The 15,790-nt window shown below is 42.7% G+C and overlaps 1 long non-coding RNA gene across 1 annotated transcript; it reads right to left on the reverse strand.

Annotated features, from left to right (window-relative positions):
* Window positions 1-3,111: 3,111 nt before the first annotated feature.
* Window positions 3,112-14,666, reverse strand: LOC128853457 (uncharacterized). The gene is made up of 3 exons (XR_008451992.1): window positions 14,485-14,666; window positions 11,992-12,125; window positions 3,112-5,783 (listed from the first exon to the last, which is right to left on the reverse strand). It is a non-coding gene; the product is annotated as an uncharacterized LOC128853457 (long non-coding RNA).
* Window positions 14,667-15,790: the final 1,124 nt, after the last annotated feature.

The following is a 15,790-nucleotide window of genomic DNA, read 5'->3' on the forward strand; positions in this document are numbered from 1 at the left end:
ACTTCTGCAAAAAATCGTATGTGGGAAATCGGCTTACAGGCAGCTACAAAAATACAGTGAAAATTGACTCCTAAATTTTATTAGTTATTGCATAGGTAGGTTTTTTCTTTAAAGAAGTCTGTTTCAACCTGGTTTTAACAGGTTTCTCGCTATCCAAAGATTAGTTGTAAACTGTATTTTGGAAGTGGATTTTACACACTGGACTTTACAAGTACTGCTAAGTGGCAGTTAAAATCTTTACATTCATATGGCAGATTTGGAGCGCTGATACAATTTTGGCTTCAGACATCAAATATTGTATAAGTTCATTAGTGCAGAGTCGTACCATTTTAGCACTAAGCGTAAGCACTGCTAAATCACTCTTAATCTGTTATATTAACTTGGATTAGTGTAATATGGAGAGCTCTTTAGACCTATGTAAAACGTGATTTATTTTCAATTATTCATTGATTGGTAGGGATTACAGCATCTTTGAGGTAGGTGTGGGTTTTTCATGCACCTGCCACAATATAGGAGGGAGTCATTGATTTTTTTCAGTACAAACAGTCCATCTGCCCTCTGCCTCCCTCCCTGGCAAAGTTTGACAACTAAATGACAGGTTTTGCTTTATACATACTGAAATTTAGTTATAATACTGAGCCTATGCTTCTGGTCTGGGAAACATGACGTTCACTAAACTACTGTCTTCTAGAAACTGGCAATAGGAAAATTCATTAAGATAGAACCCCAGAATTAATTGAAACTTTCATAAAACATGTTTCTAATTGTGGACCACATGGAAAAACAAGAACCCGTTAAAGAAGTCCCATCAGGTATTTTGGTGCCTGCACACTGCGGTGTTACTTTCATCATCATCAGTTATCTAGAGAGTAACTAATACACCTTAAAATCGATTGTGCTCACCTCTTGGATGGTGATGCTTTACATTTCAGCAGTAGTTTCACTTGCAGAGTCTCAGATGCTGCTTTAAAACTGGCTTATTCTCACTGTGTAACCCATTGCCTCATAGTCCAATCCAGTCTGCGTTGAGCAGCTGAGGAAATGGGCAATGGTGTAGCATCTAATGTCACACTGCAAAACAGGACAGAAACAAATGCAAATCTTCCTGTTTCAGAAACAAGGCACCCAGTCTGCACAGGGCTTCTACAGAAAGCCAGCTCTGCAGTAGCCTTCATTCGCTTATTTGGTGTAGCATCCTTTGGATGATCAGCACTTGCTTGGATGTACAAATGCAACTGTAAATAAAGACAGTATTCACGGAGTTGTAATATTGGGAAAGGAGCAGAATGACCCAGCTGTTAATACTGTCTGTGCTCTCTGCCTCTTGCTGAATCACTGAACTTATTAGTTCTGACATTGCCAACCTTTGTACCACAAATAAAACCCCAGCCATGGCAATGCATGCAGGCAGCTCACAGGCAGCACGCTTTGCTGGTTTGATTTTAGTTTTTGCTTTTTTTTCCCTAATGGAAAATGAATTTTGCCCTCCCAAATTTTGGGAAAGAAAGGAATGCAAATATGTGCCAAGGGGAAAACAGAAGGATGACTAAGTTGCCAACAGATTGCATTCCAAAGAGAGGAAGAATCAGTAAATTCTGCTTTGTTGAATCTCTGCTTGGCTTTCACCACTACATAAAAATTGTGTTAAATAATTTAATGGGAGAGTAGTACAGCCTTATGAGTTGCAGTCTACGTAGTAATCCTGGGGTTGCACTTAGGTTTTCAGAGAGGCAACAATATGTGGTTAGATGTTTTGAATCTATAGTACATAGTTGGGATATGACTTTTCAGTAATGGACTCTATTCTGGGATGTCAAAGGGGAAAAACATGTTTGGTTTCTGCTGCTTACTTTAGACTGGATGATTCTTTTAGTGATGTGGCTGTTATATTTATGAGATGACAGAAACCACAGTCAGGGCAAACCACAGGTACTTTGCTTAAGATCGCAGCTCCTCCCGTGGGAGCTCCCCCAGCTTGTATGCTTTCTGAGTGATAACACGCTGCCAGTTCTAGCAAAAATCTTCCGCTCCCTGTTTTAAGTGATCGTTAGGTGACTCCTGCTGGAGGCAGAGAAAGCCAGGGAAGAAAATGTTAATTTGTTACAAATATTTCAGACTTTTTCCAGAAAGCTACCCCTAAATTTAGCTTTTGGAATGCTTTGTAATAGGGCACATTCCATCAGAAACCACGACCCTTTAGAGCAGCTGTGTTAAATACAAACAGCCTCATTGAAGTTCAGGAAAGATGCCAACAGCAGACATCTGTTTCACATTCCTAGGCTTGGGCAGAGCCTTCCAGGAGTGGCTGGATGGCATTCCCTGCTCCTGATCTGCAAACAGCAGCACAGGAACTCCCGAGGGCCGCTGGCTGTGTTGTGCACTGGGGTGACCTGCCCTGTGTTTGAGCCCGCAGGCCAGCACCTGTTGTGCGTCTCAGGCTCCACTCATACTCAGGCCTGCCACCCAGTCCCGCTCCTGGGAAGGAATCGCGTGTCTCCCAGCTGCTTCCATGCTGTCCTTGCTGCCCAGGACCAGCAATGTGCAGCTCCTGAAGATCCTTCATCCCCTAGTTTCATCATGAGTGACAGAGAAGAAGCTCAGCAGCTTTGTATCCAGAGACAAAACTAAACAGTCCATGGAAGAAGTGCCAGGAAGAACTTCACACTTTGATGGCAATAATTCTTGTGTTGCTTGGGTGGAGTGTGCATCACACACTGGGAACAGTTAGTTAAAAAAGGCTATTTCTGTCTTCTGGACATGCTTAGGATTGATGTGTTTACATCAATAAAGTTCTCTGATAAAGATCTCCCTCTGGAGAGCTGATTTATAAACTACATGTTTTACAATGCCTTTTTTCCATAGCTGTTAGAAACATTTCCCTTTCGCCTGTCAAGCAGACAACTGCACCATTTTCCCCTCCTGTACGAAATGCACTGTTTGGCATAAATACAGACCGAGCAAGTGGCAGCCAGCCTTTTTCCTTAAACACAAGAAAAGTTTATAGCAAAATCCTTCAAATGTTACTACAGAAAGGTAGGTATCGGAAAAAAAGAATAAAAGCAGGGGAAACTGAGCCTATTACCTGTGTGCCTAAGTGTGCTGGTCTGTCTTGCAACCATTTGCCAGAAACATTTACTAGGAAGCACATAAAACTGTTTTAATTCCACAAAAAAGCTAAAATACGCAACATTTTTACAAAACATAAAAATAGCGAAGACCCCTCATTTTGCTCAAAGCACCTCAGTAGCTGCAGAAGACATACTGTCACATTCTCTAACCTTCTTACGTATCTCTTCCTATCGATTCACACATTTCTTCTTTCCTGTCTTACCCGTAAAGAACGTTTGCATCCCGTGGCAGGTTATCTCCATTCCCTAACTCTCCTTTGTGGATGAAGGAGCAGCGCTGTCTGCAATGTTAAAAACATCCTGGGTGTTTGGATGGCTGGAAAACCCGCTCTCCCACCTTCACTCCACACACTTCTTGGGGTTGCCAAGTAACTTGCTGGTTGTCTCATGAATTTTGTTACTTTTCAGCATCTTGTTGCGGCACATGCAAGCATTGGATGCCACGGCTCTCCTCCATAGTACAGAAGTAAAAGCAGTCTCTGTTCCTGTCATAGCTCAGCTCCCAGTGCAGGGCTGAAGGGAGAGAGCAGCGCAGGAGTTAATTTCCAGCACGTCTGTGGAACAAATCTAACGTGGAGTGGAGAGCAACTGCTGCCCTGGAGTTTTGGGAAGGCATGGGAAGAGGAAAAGAAGGAAATGACAGGGTTGTATAAGTCCTCACCGTGCTGCCCCTATCTTGGGGATTCCTCCAGCGTTGATCTGTGACAACATGGAGAACAGGAAGCTGCTACAATGCTGGAGGCTCTGTCCTCCCGATTGATGGGAGAAATAGAATCACAGAATAGTTTTGAGTTGGAAGGGACCTCAAAGCCCATCCAGTTCCAGCCCCCGCCATGGGCAGGGACACCTCCCACTAGATCTCTTTGCTCAAAATCTCGTCCAACCTGGCCTTGAACACCTCCCGGGATGGGGCAGCCACGATTTCTCTGGGCAACCTGGGCCTCTCATTTCCCCGTTCCCTACGCGCCAGCTGCCCAAAGGAGAGATTCCCAGCGGGCACAGTCACAGCCCTCTGCTGTCTCTTGCTGGGCTGTTGCACTGACCATCAAGTTAGGAAGTCTTTGCTGTCCCGCTGCAGGTAAGCCACAAACAGCAGGAGCATCAGGAGGACAAGAGTCGACGTGAAACTAATGCTTTGAGGTGACAAAGGGAGATACACACCTTGGCCAGATCCTAAGCGCAGTGGCCAGAGTGTGGGCAGCAGCTGCGTCCATGCTGAGCCAAGAAGGAAGACCAAAGCGACTGGCAAGCCATCGCTGCCCAACTCTGCTGGACATGATCCTCCTCATTGTTTTTATGTCACTTTGAGATGATGGTTTATCATAACACTTTTTTTTTCCCTAATCTACCCAAATTAGTTTCATCTGGGTTCCCATCAGATGTGTCACACACGGCTTTCACCAAAATAACCTCAGTAGATTGTCAGGAGTTTGCTTAACTCCAGGATGCCTGGCAGCTTGATTTTCCTATATTTCTGCTAATGGAAGAGCTGGCACATGCCCTCTCTAAGGATTATGAAGGTATCTAAGCAGCAATATTTTTATTTCTCCTGCAAAGTGACAAATAAATAATTCATGTAGTCTGAAATGCCTGCAGAGAAAAACAATAAATGCCAATAGAGTCCAATTTTTTCCCTAACAGTTTCAATAGAACAAAATTGGTTTTATTACCGCAAATCAGAAAATAGTTTCATTAACACTGCAGCCAACTTTTAAAAAGCACAATTACTTTTGAGGTAGACAGAAAATAATTAGGAATGAGTCACATAAATCGTTTCTCTTCAAATTGGTGCTGACTGATTTTCAAAACAATGCATTTTGGACACTGGTTTTTGAAATTTAAGTCAATAATGTAAAGAGCCTGTCAAATTTCACCTTATTAATGATTCTAACTAATGACAAAATTGACTAGGATCTTGGAACAGGAGCTGTTACTGGAACAATTTCTTTCCCTTCTCCTTCAAACTCACCATTTTGGGTCCGATCCTGCAAACATAGAGCTTTAATGGGGGTTAAACACCGGGTTATATTTTTAACATAGAAGTGATGAAGTCTGGTCATATTTTTTTTTGTGGGTATGAAGAATATTGGACCATTCCTAGTAAAACAATTGGGAGTTACTTTATTTTTTCAACCAAAAAGTAAACAGTCTCAGCTGTAGCCTCAATCATAACTGCCTTACTTTAAACACATGTGCCATTTGCACGTACACATTGCAGTTCATGGGTTGTCTAAGCACTTAACTCCGCAGAAGATGTGTTTACACAGTTACCAAGTCATATAAGTAATAGTTTTCTGCCCTTCATGGCTGAATAAACACCATAGCTTAGATGCGAATTGTATAGCAATTGGTTATGTATCAGACTAGTTTAGCACTTGCAACGTATTCTACCAATTCTTAAACCAGAACCTCGCTATGAGTGTTAGGAAGAGGGTGTACCTTCTTCTGGAATGTAAGTGTGATCCAGGTTTCATTCTCTTAAAGCTGCTTGAGTCTTTCACTAACTACAGGTGAGTTGCGTCTCCTCTTGGCTTGCACGCCTAACCGGGCAATCCCTTCTTCACCATGAAGAAGGACAAGATGAAAGAAACAATGTGGTATGAATTGTGCCTTGGTCCAGCTGGGAAGAATGGAAGCCATCCCGAAGAACAGGCTCTGGAATACACAAATGAAATAACATGCCAAAGAGAGGAGATACACACACAAAACCTACCAACATCTCCGATTAGCTACAGTCAGTTCTGTATCGAAAAAATAGTTGCCACAGACACCACAATGCGCAGAGCCTGGGCTCTCACAAGCTTGGACATCTTGAGAGGACTGCCCTGCTCTGGGATGGATGTTTTCCCTGGCTCCCACAGGTCTGTTGGCCTGTCGCAGCCACACAGGCTGTCCTGCTGCTCCCAGACTGGGAAATGAAATTAGAAAGCTCTGCAAGTTAAATACGGCTTTGCACGTACACACAAATTGTCACATTTGTGAGATGTAGAAAAGGAAATATAGGGGGAATGGGACACAGGGGACAGCTGAGACCGTGAATCCCAGCTCGGGGGCTGATAATGCTATCCTGGCAGATGGTACTAAAATTCACACTGGCCAGCGGCTGTCCTGAGACCTGGCCAGCACAAACCCAGAGGAGAAACAAGGCAAGATATCTTCCCCCAGCATGTCAGAGCCCCCGCTCTCTTTCAAGGCTGGGAAGGTCCCCTCAAAGCGCAGAAGCTGGCCTGGCACCTCTGTCATCCTCTTGATTGCTGGGTTCGTCACCCTCATCTGGTCAGCCTATGCCGTACCTGCTAGATCACATCAGTTTGTCAGCTGGTGCCTAACCAAATCCCCTCTCACGCATAAAATCAGTGTTCGCCACTCACAGCAGCTCCGTCCCTACACACAGTGATGGACTGCACATACGACAGGAGGTCTTTTCCACTCATAAAAGCTCATTTTTAAAGCTGACGCAGTTTCAGCTGAACTGAGATACAATTTATTTCATCTGACTTGGTAATTATTGAAGCATTCCCTTTTAATTAGGATGATGATGGTTAATGAAATCTGCCATAAAATGGTTCATGGGGTTTAGTCTTTGTAAAAAAACCTTACAAATATGTACTAGATACAGAGAAATAAGTAGGAACAGCATGCAATGTACCATTACTTTCTTTCACAGCTGATCCAGGGAAACCTATATATCGATATGACTTGATGGTGACAGGATGACAGACTCATTTCTCTGATGAACCGTTTTCTTCTTATAAGGCAAAAAAAAAAAGCACTGCATCTGTATGAGATCATCTAGAAAAGTCCTCCTTCCTGAAAAATACTATATTCTTTTTGTTGCCTAGCTACATGCTGCTGTTACCTTAGAAGGCTGTAGATTCATCTGAACAATTCTGGTAGAGCTGATGTGCTTGAGCAGAGGAGTAATGCAAATACATAACCCTTTCTTCGGTGAAGATTATAGAAGGAACGGGTGAGCGTGAAAGAGGCTTCGCAGAAAAGCAATTTACTGCATTAATCATATTCTTTTTGACATTAATTGTTGAATAAAGACCATTGCCCCCCGCAGCCCTGGGTGCATGAGCAGGCAGTGAAATCACAGGCTGGATGCTTTTGACGTGAGAGTCTGATGCCGAGGAAGCGTTTGCCTGCTTCGTGTAAATTACTGCTGTGAGTAAGAGTAGAGAAGGGGAAAGACCGTCAAGGTCTGATTCTGATCTGATTTCCCAGACTGTAAACCCAGAAAAATGTCACGAAAGGTGACCGATTTTCTCAATTTTGTTACCACCAGGGAATGGGGTGATGGCTGAGTCCTTTGAATCAGAGTTGTTCTGATGATTTGGGAACTTAAGGAAGCCCATTTAAAATGCCTCAGGCCCAAAGATTTACATTGCAAAGTGCCTGTCAAAGGAACCTCTGACAGGGAACTCTGCCCTCAAGCATGGAGACAGCAGAGACTGGGAACTGAGCAATAATTCCCTGGCACTTCCCCAATGGGATCAGCAGCTCGGCTCACCGCTGCCTCACCAAAGGTTTCAGTGTGCTGGTGTTCACTAGATGTGAGGAAGCTGCTGGTGGGAGGAATAGGATGAACAGGGAAATAGAAGTATTTTTTACTTGCTTTACTGTAACTGGTTTGGATGTAGAATGTCCTTGATGCGAGTCTATCAAGATCTATCTTTAGGACTGAGGGACTTTTAGCATTGAGTTCTGATTCAGCTTTTTCCAGTTAGGGCTGGCTTTGTAATGATCTGCGTCTGCTTTCATTAAATAGTACTTTTCAAGTCTGAGCTGTCCTATAACCCTCTTTACAGGAGGTACGCACTTCAAACCACTTTACTACCTCAATCTCGCCTATGCTTGTTCTCGGTATTTTACCACGAGCCCGGGTCCTGATTATTCTATGCTTTTTGGAAAAGAAGTGGTACGTAATGAAGCATATGATGATTATCCTGATTATTATTACATTCTTTCTGAAGAATAAACCCAGAAATATCTTTGAGAAGTTAAAGTATCAAAGTTTATTTGATTCTAGTATCATTCTACACTAAGACTTTTGGAAGTTCCGCATCAGAATATCTGGTACAGCAGCAGAGGCAAAGCAGGAAAGGACATTTAAAAGAAAAGATGCCTGTTACTGCTGTGATGCCACTGTGGAATTTGCCAAACTCACCACATCCCAACTGGGCAGATTCTGAGTTTCTCCTGGAACAGACGATAACATCACTCACGTCCACATTCCTACACAATCTGCATGAACGATTCCATGACATCACTCACCACAGGAAAACACCAGGAATTCTTTACTGGGTTATAAAGAATTGTAAAGCCTTTCTAATTCCAATTTCTAAGTCACTCCTGTGACTTTTTGTCCCTACTTCAAGCTTTCATTTATTGAAATGAAATAGAAAAGGATTTTTCCCTAGAAGGGAAACAAGATCAGACTTCACCACCTAAAGCAATAGGGCAGCTCTGCTTTAAAGTGGTCACCAGCACTCCCCAGCAAGAACGTTACATGAGGTGCAGTGATATGAAGCATTATACATGCACATTTGGACACAACCCCAAAGTTGTCCATGGTCGAAAAGACAGATGAAAAGATCGCTGCCCTCTTTTCATACCCAGTACACAGAAGAGGGCAGCACAGTTAAAGTTTCACTTTATAGTGTCAGAAGCACTACAAGCGGTGTTTCTATCTTACATCCTTCTCTCAGTGACAGATCTGTTTGACTGCATATTAGAAGCATGTTGGTCATTTCCTCAGAGGACCACAGGTCTGTGGGTTACCAAGGGCAGTGTTAGGCCATTTTCTACCTGATTTCCTGCCTATTAAACTCTTAGATCCTCAATAAAAAAGAGTTACAGTACCTCCTTGAAAATGTTACTCAGTGCTCAGTTGACAGTGTAAACAGATGCTAGGAATTCTCAGGATTAACAAAAGAAAGCATCACTATCCACTGTGAAATCCATGGGCACATGCAGTTTGAATAATCTGTGTTTCTAATCTGTGTGCTTTTCTTCCACGACTTCTAAAATGATTTAGTAGAAAGGATACAGAGAAGGGCAAGTAGGGAATGTGTTTATACAAGGAGTGACTGAACACTTCAGGTTCCTCAGCCAAGAGAGGTAATTACTGAAGAAAGCTATAAAATCATTATGTGTATGAAGGAGACATGGGGGAAATCTTATTCTCTGCTTCACAAGGCAGTAAATGGAGTGTTGCGGGATATCGAAATCTGCATGGGTTAAAAAGCAATTAGAAAAAAACCAAGCAATTAGAAAAGTTCATATGCAGAAAAAACACATCAAGGACCTCTGAACAAAAGGAATACTTTTATCCTGGCAGTTGTGTGTGGGAGCTTTAACTGTGTTTATCACATTCTTATGGTCCACTCTTTAGGTATCCGCTACTGACAGCTGCTGGAAAATGGCTGTGAGTTGAGCCTGACCCAGTACAGCTCCTTTAATTTGTTATTGTAAATAGATTCATTCCTCTTGCCAAGAGCTACTGCTGGTAAACAATAAATCCTACATTTGAAATTTGCTTCCTTACCACTATGTACATCTTAGTAAGACAGACAAACAGCCTCTTACTTTCCCGACTCCTTAAACCAACTGTCTGTCGCGATCGGTAAATTCAGAAACCTTTTCATGGTATCAGACTTCTAGGCATGTCTTGTAAAGGGCCTCTGAAATCCACATTAAGGAGTAGACATCCCACAGGAATTGTAACAAGATAGTCAGCATTCCACTCATGGACGGGTGATGTATGTCATGCACATAGGCCGTGACAAGTTTAATGCTGAAAAAGAGGAATTAGGGGTGATAAATAAAAATAATTATGGAAATATCTTAGGTCATGGTCTGATTTTACTCCAAACTTGAAATGCAATAGGAGCAAACAGCTGATCACACACCGTACGTGCTAATGTGTCTGTTCCGCAGCAATGAGGGAACTCAGGGGGTATCCAAACCTTGACTCTTGGAGCAGGGAATAGCACAAGTTACTATCTTGTCAGTAAAACCCAAATGTGAATCTGAAAAACTAGAAATTAGAGAAAATTTGAAGTTAGACTGGGACAGACTGCTTTTCCCCAGTATATTCTAAATGGGTAGTTTACTACCAGAGTGGTAAGAGAGAAGTGGGGGAACTACAGAGGCAAAAATGAAATCGGATCTGCCAAATGCAGTGTCTTTTTTTTCCAGCAATGATTCACCTGAGTCGTTTGTCATGAGGTTGTCTCATAGTGGAAGTTTCTGAGCTTACTCAAAGCAGTGAGAAATTCGGAGCAATAGGAAGATGAACCACAATTCCAATAATTCTTATCCCAAGTTATTTTTTGCAAGAGTTTCAGAAAGATAGAGGCCTTTGCTTTTTGTTATAAGCAATGGAATTAAAATTTACCTATTTTATCATTTTCTACCTGAAAAACACAAACAGTACTGCATTCTTTTGCAGTACGTATCAGTGACTTTTAGAATTTCTGCTCTGGAGCTGAGAGGAAGCACAGCAGCCGTGAGAGAAACTAATGTGTGATTAATTTTGTAGCTATAATAATAGATTTAGTTCAGTTTCTGCCTGTATTTCCCCCCGGGCACTCTGTGTGAGCTTTCTAAGCTATGTTGATTTCTATTGAATCCAAAGCTCCTATTTCTCACAGTTGCAGCTCCAACTCAATCAAAGATATTACTTGTCATTAAATGCAAGAGTAATTCTGAGGAAAAGCATGGCCCCGTGGCCAAAGAGCTGTGCCGCCCTCCCTTGGGAATGGCCAAAACGCAGGTTCAGCCTGGATGTGACATTTATCAGGCTTCCTGACAAAGGAGTTAGAGCTGAGGCTGAAGGCTCCACCATCGCTACAATTATTTGTACAGTTCAAACCGCATCCTATTTTTCCACTCCTACGTATAAACTCCACGATAACACAATACAGTGCACGCTGCAGTGTCTATATGCAGGTCTAATATGTATTTGCCTACACAAACGGAACCAGTTAGCCCATGCCTCTTCAGCACATACTAAATCTGATTTTAAAGGTGAGGAGGAGGAAAACTTGACACCACATTTGCGCTATATCTTACTTTTTGCAGGATAAGGAAATAATATTGGGTGTTTATGCCCCCCCTCCCCAAATTCCCTGTAGCGCTCTCTCTTGCTTAGGTTAAAAAAAACCAACATATTTCCTACTGCTGCTTCTGCCTCTTCTCCCACCATCTGGAGTCCATCAGTTCCGTAATTAAAATAATAATAAATGCTGCTATTTCTTTTATAGTACAGGTATTTGGGAGGTAGCCAGACTCGTGCTTCTGCAGGAGTAATGCTTCATGCAACTTGGCAAGCACAGACCTGCAGTTTGTATAGCAATAACTTCACCCACATAATGGCTCAGAAATTGGACTCGAGGCAGCGCAGAAGAGCTGAACAATAAGGAGAAACCGACAGCTTCCAGTGTAGAGCCAAGCTGAGAACAAGACTTTCTCCCCAACCTCACTGCTGCTAATCCAGTCCTTGGGATGTTCAAAATACTTCCATCATTCCTAATCAAATGTGAAACAATTCCAAGGCAAGACAGCAGCAAAAGCAAAAACTTGAATTCAGTAATCATATTAATTTGATGTAAAAAGTAGAAATTACAGTTTAATATGGCATTTAAGCTTGAACACTGACGAGGTAGAATAATATAGTTAATTCAACCCCTAAAATTCTGCTTTTTTGTCAGAAAATTCCAAGGGGAGGTTAAGTGTTGGGTTATAGGTGCTCAGTTATCACTGCACTCCCTGCCAAGTTTGTGCTTCTCATTTAGACCCTGCAATACTCTCTGCACCCAATACAGCATAAAGAAGCCCAAGGCACAAGCTTTATTACCTGAGGCAGGAATAATTAACTGGAAAACTAGGATTAGACTACACATTTTCCATTTTCCATACGATGACAGATACTCAGGCCAAGAGTGTGCAATCAGAAGGGAACAATGATACATTTCAAAAGCTAGAGGAAAGCTGAAAGGGGAAAAAGGACAGAAAGAAAGGAATCAGATAACAGGAAAAGAGAAACTGGAATCGCTACAACAGTAAAACACAAAGAAAGGCACCTAAAGTGAAAAGCATATGAAGATGAAATGAAACTGAAAAAAAAAAATGTAATCCCTTTTCAGAGAGCTTTGATTCCACAGAGTATCAGACACCGTACACTGTCCTTTCTTTCTAAGGCTCCCATCAAACTCTTCTATGAGAACCACAGGACACACAACACCGAGGGGAAGCAGCCAAGGAAAAGTGAAGCTTTCGGATCGATTCACCAATGGGAGGTTACAGTGGCTCCTCCGAGATCTCAGAATTCCCTGATAATTAGGATGTGGTTGACTGGGTTACCTGAGACTAAAGATGACCCAGTGCTTCTGCCCTTGTTGCTGTTGTTAAGCAGCATCTCCTCCTGCCGTGAGGGCACGGCTTGGGCACAGCCCTGGCCCCCACACTGCTGGGGGCGTTGTGACGCAGCCACTGCAGGGGACAGGCACCCCAACCCCTCAGGAGCCACCTGGGACTCGAGAACCGCAAACGAAGCCACCGCTGCTGTGCTAACTGTGATCCAGACCTTCGATGCTGATAGACTCCAGGTCTGGCTCTATCTAAACCCCAACACAATTATAACATTTCCAGTTGCCATTTCCATACATAAGCAATGGCATATTAAGCTTCCTAAAATTATCAAGTGTACAGTACATGTCTCGAGCACTTATTTAATTAATGCAAACCCTAGAGAAGGAGAAGCAAGAACAACAGAAAATAAGAGTAGAAAAGCAAGACATGAAAACCTCTTTAAAATAGAAATAAATTACAGTGAATATATCCGTTAGAAGCACAGTCACATAGATGTGGAAATAGAGGTCAAGGGAGGAAGGAGGTGGTCTGAAAATCCTCCAGAGAAACAAATCAGCATTTCAAACCTGTGGTCTCATACGCACCCCACTGAAATCAGGAGGTGCCCAGTAATGCATACGTTAATATATAGTAATAATTGACAGCAAATAGAACTACATGCTATGTGAAGACACACATTATGCGCCTCAAGTGATTAAACCAAATTATCTGTTAATGCTTCCCAACTTCACAAAATAGCTGGACCTATCAAGATGAAAGGAGATAACCAAGCTATGTGACCCCTGCGATCTCCCCCTCTCTTTGGTTCCAGGCACAAATCCCATGGTGGATGGGAACAGACCTCGCTGCCTTGGCACGGCACTGCTCTGTGCAACGGGTACTTATCCCTCTAGGAACAAGCAAAGCCCCAGGGACCTAATCCGAGGTCATCTCACTTTCCGTTAAAGGACAACTCGCAGAACCCAGTGCCAGATCTGAGCGGTATCCTATAACTGCAGTGGTGTTTTATAACCACGAATACTTGGTTGCACTTGGCTGCTGGCACATAACCAGTCTTTGCCACGGAATTTTTGGTATTATTTTGATTAGATATTATTTTATTTTCAGTCACTTTTCCTGCTGAAACACTCTCAAAGATTTTATTGAGTACTTTTACATATGCCTTTCCCACTATTTTTTGGCCAGCGAGAGGTCTGTAATGCATTTACACCACTAAACATCCGTAATTCTCATCACCAAAAGGCCCGGAATACAATATGGCTCTTCTAGTCCTGTCACTGAAACTCCCATTCCCAGTTTGGTTCCAGTCAGTAGTGCTATATGTGGCACAAAAGCGTCACAGTGTCTTTGACTCTGATGCTTCTCAGATTTCCCTTCTTTCACACAGAAAAGAATTAAAAATAACAGCACTGTATAAGCCGACTTCTAAAGTGTGACCCTGACAGACAGTAAAGGCACGCAGGAGAGACTGGTCTGAAAGACCTACAAACCTCCTTAGAAGATGTTTCAGATGAGCATTTTAAGCAGAAAAATTCAATTTTTTAACAAGTGCACTGAAGACAAACCATTTCTGGAAGCATATTTACATAATGAACTGCATATAAATCCAGATTTATCAAGAGGCTTGGGCAGATTCCATTTTACCCAAGTTAAGGAATCACGGTGTACTTCAAACACTACCCATAACTTATTTAAATTTGATTTAAAACGCTAACCAGAGGTTTACAGCTCAGTGCAGTTAACTGACGCACTCCCTTCGTTTCACCAGCAGGCTCTGGCTATTCGAACTGACAAGGCTATTTTGGTTGCTGTTTTGTGAGACAGACAGAAGAGAACTTGCTGCAAGCACTCGGTGATCTTTAACAGCCACATTAACACTTCAAACTGCAGTTATCAGGGTGAAGGGGCAAAAACCACCCTAAAAGCACAGATGGGAGGATTATAATTAGCTTCTGAAAATAACAGAATATTAACTCACTTAATTCCACAGGAAAATGATATCCATTCCCCGTGGGGTGTCCCTTCAAAGTATTTTTCATGTTTATCTTTGTCGCAGTTCAGTAGCCTCAGGAGTTTAATGTGCTGTACAAAATGAGCTGTTTCTGAGCCAGGCTGCTATATGATATTGGCTACGCTACCCCAAAGCCCAATCCCACAGATTCTTTTCTTTCCCTTACTTTATTCCCTGTGTCTGTAACTTCAGTGCCATCACCTCCCTATCTCTTGCCTTCTTTAGCCTCCTTTCTGATTTGGAAACCCTTAAACGTTCCCCAATTGGATGGCAACCATCCCTATACAGAGTCACAGGGATTTTCCCGTACCGATCAGCTCGTAATCTTTTGGGAACGGGAGCCAGAGTTATTTTGGCTGTATAATGTCTGACATGTCTCGGTTGCTAGGTGAACAGTAAACTGTATACACGATGCTTGGGTGAGCCATTCAGAATACCAGTATAGTTATCTGGTCAGTCGTTTCTTCTCCCGATCACACGGTCATGACTGTGCCACTCATGAGATAAGACTTTCACCATCTCACTTTGCTGCTCAGGTGAAATCAAGGGAAGAATTTGACCTTTATGCTTTATAATAGCCTCTTAAACTGTTAACATCGCATGTGGACACAGTGACAAGCTCACTACGTACGTGCAGCACCTGTGCTGCGGGAATAGAGCGGAAGATCGGTAAGGGGGGATTGTAAAACACACTCAAGTGACCTTGCGGCTAGGATGTAGAAAAACACACAAATCATACTAATTTTTGCCTATTCTTGAGTGTTTAAAAAGTAGAACCCTCTGTGCTTAAGCAACACAGACCTGTGATCAACTCAGGGCCATCCTAGAAGCCACACTTGCGATTCCCATCCTGCTGCGAGAGATCAAACCACAGCAGAAAATTATTTCACCTTTTCCTGATAAATACAGGCAAAGCAGCACTACTTCTAGCAAGGACTGAGCTCCGCAATGCCTGCGTTCCCACTTGTATTCCCTCTGCCCGGGTGCCGGTTTGGAGTTGCCCCGGATGAGGAAATGGAAATAAATTTATTCTTATCATTTCACCCGTGGCTTTGTGGTTGTTCCTGCATTCTGCCAGCGTTCAGCTCACACAGGTGTTTCTCTCATAACCCGCTCCTTATCGTTAAGCAAAGCAAGCATGAAATAATGTAAATGTTGCAATTCACAAGTCTTTTCCCTAACTCATGTGCAGACACAGCGCTCAACCTAAACTCCTGGCCGGTGGCACAGAGCCCTGCGCGCCGAGGAAACCCTTCTGTGTGCAGCAGGGGCT

This window comes from Cuculus canorus, chromosome 13 (assembly GCF_017976375.1).
Source record: "Cuculus canorus isolate bCucCan1 chromosome 13, bCucCan1.pri, whole genome shotgun sequence".
NCBI lineage: Eukaryota > Metazoa > Chordata > Aves > Cuculiformes > Cuculidae > Cuculus > Cuculus canorus.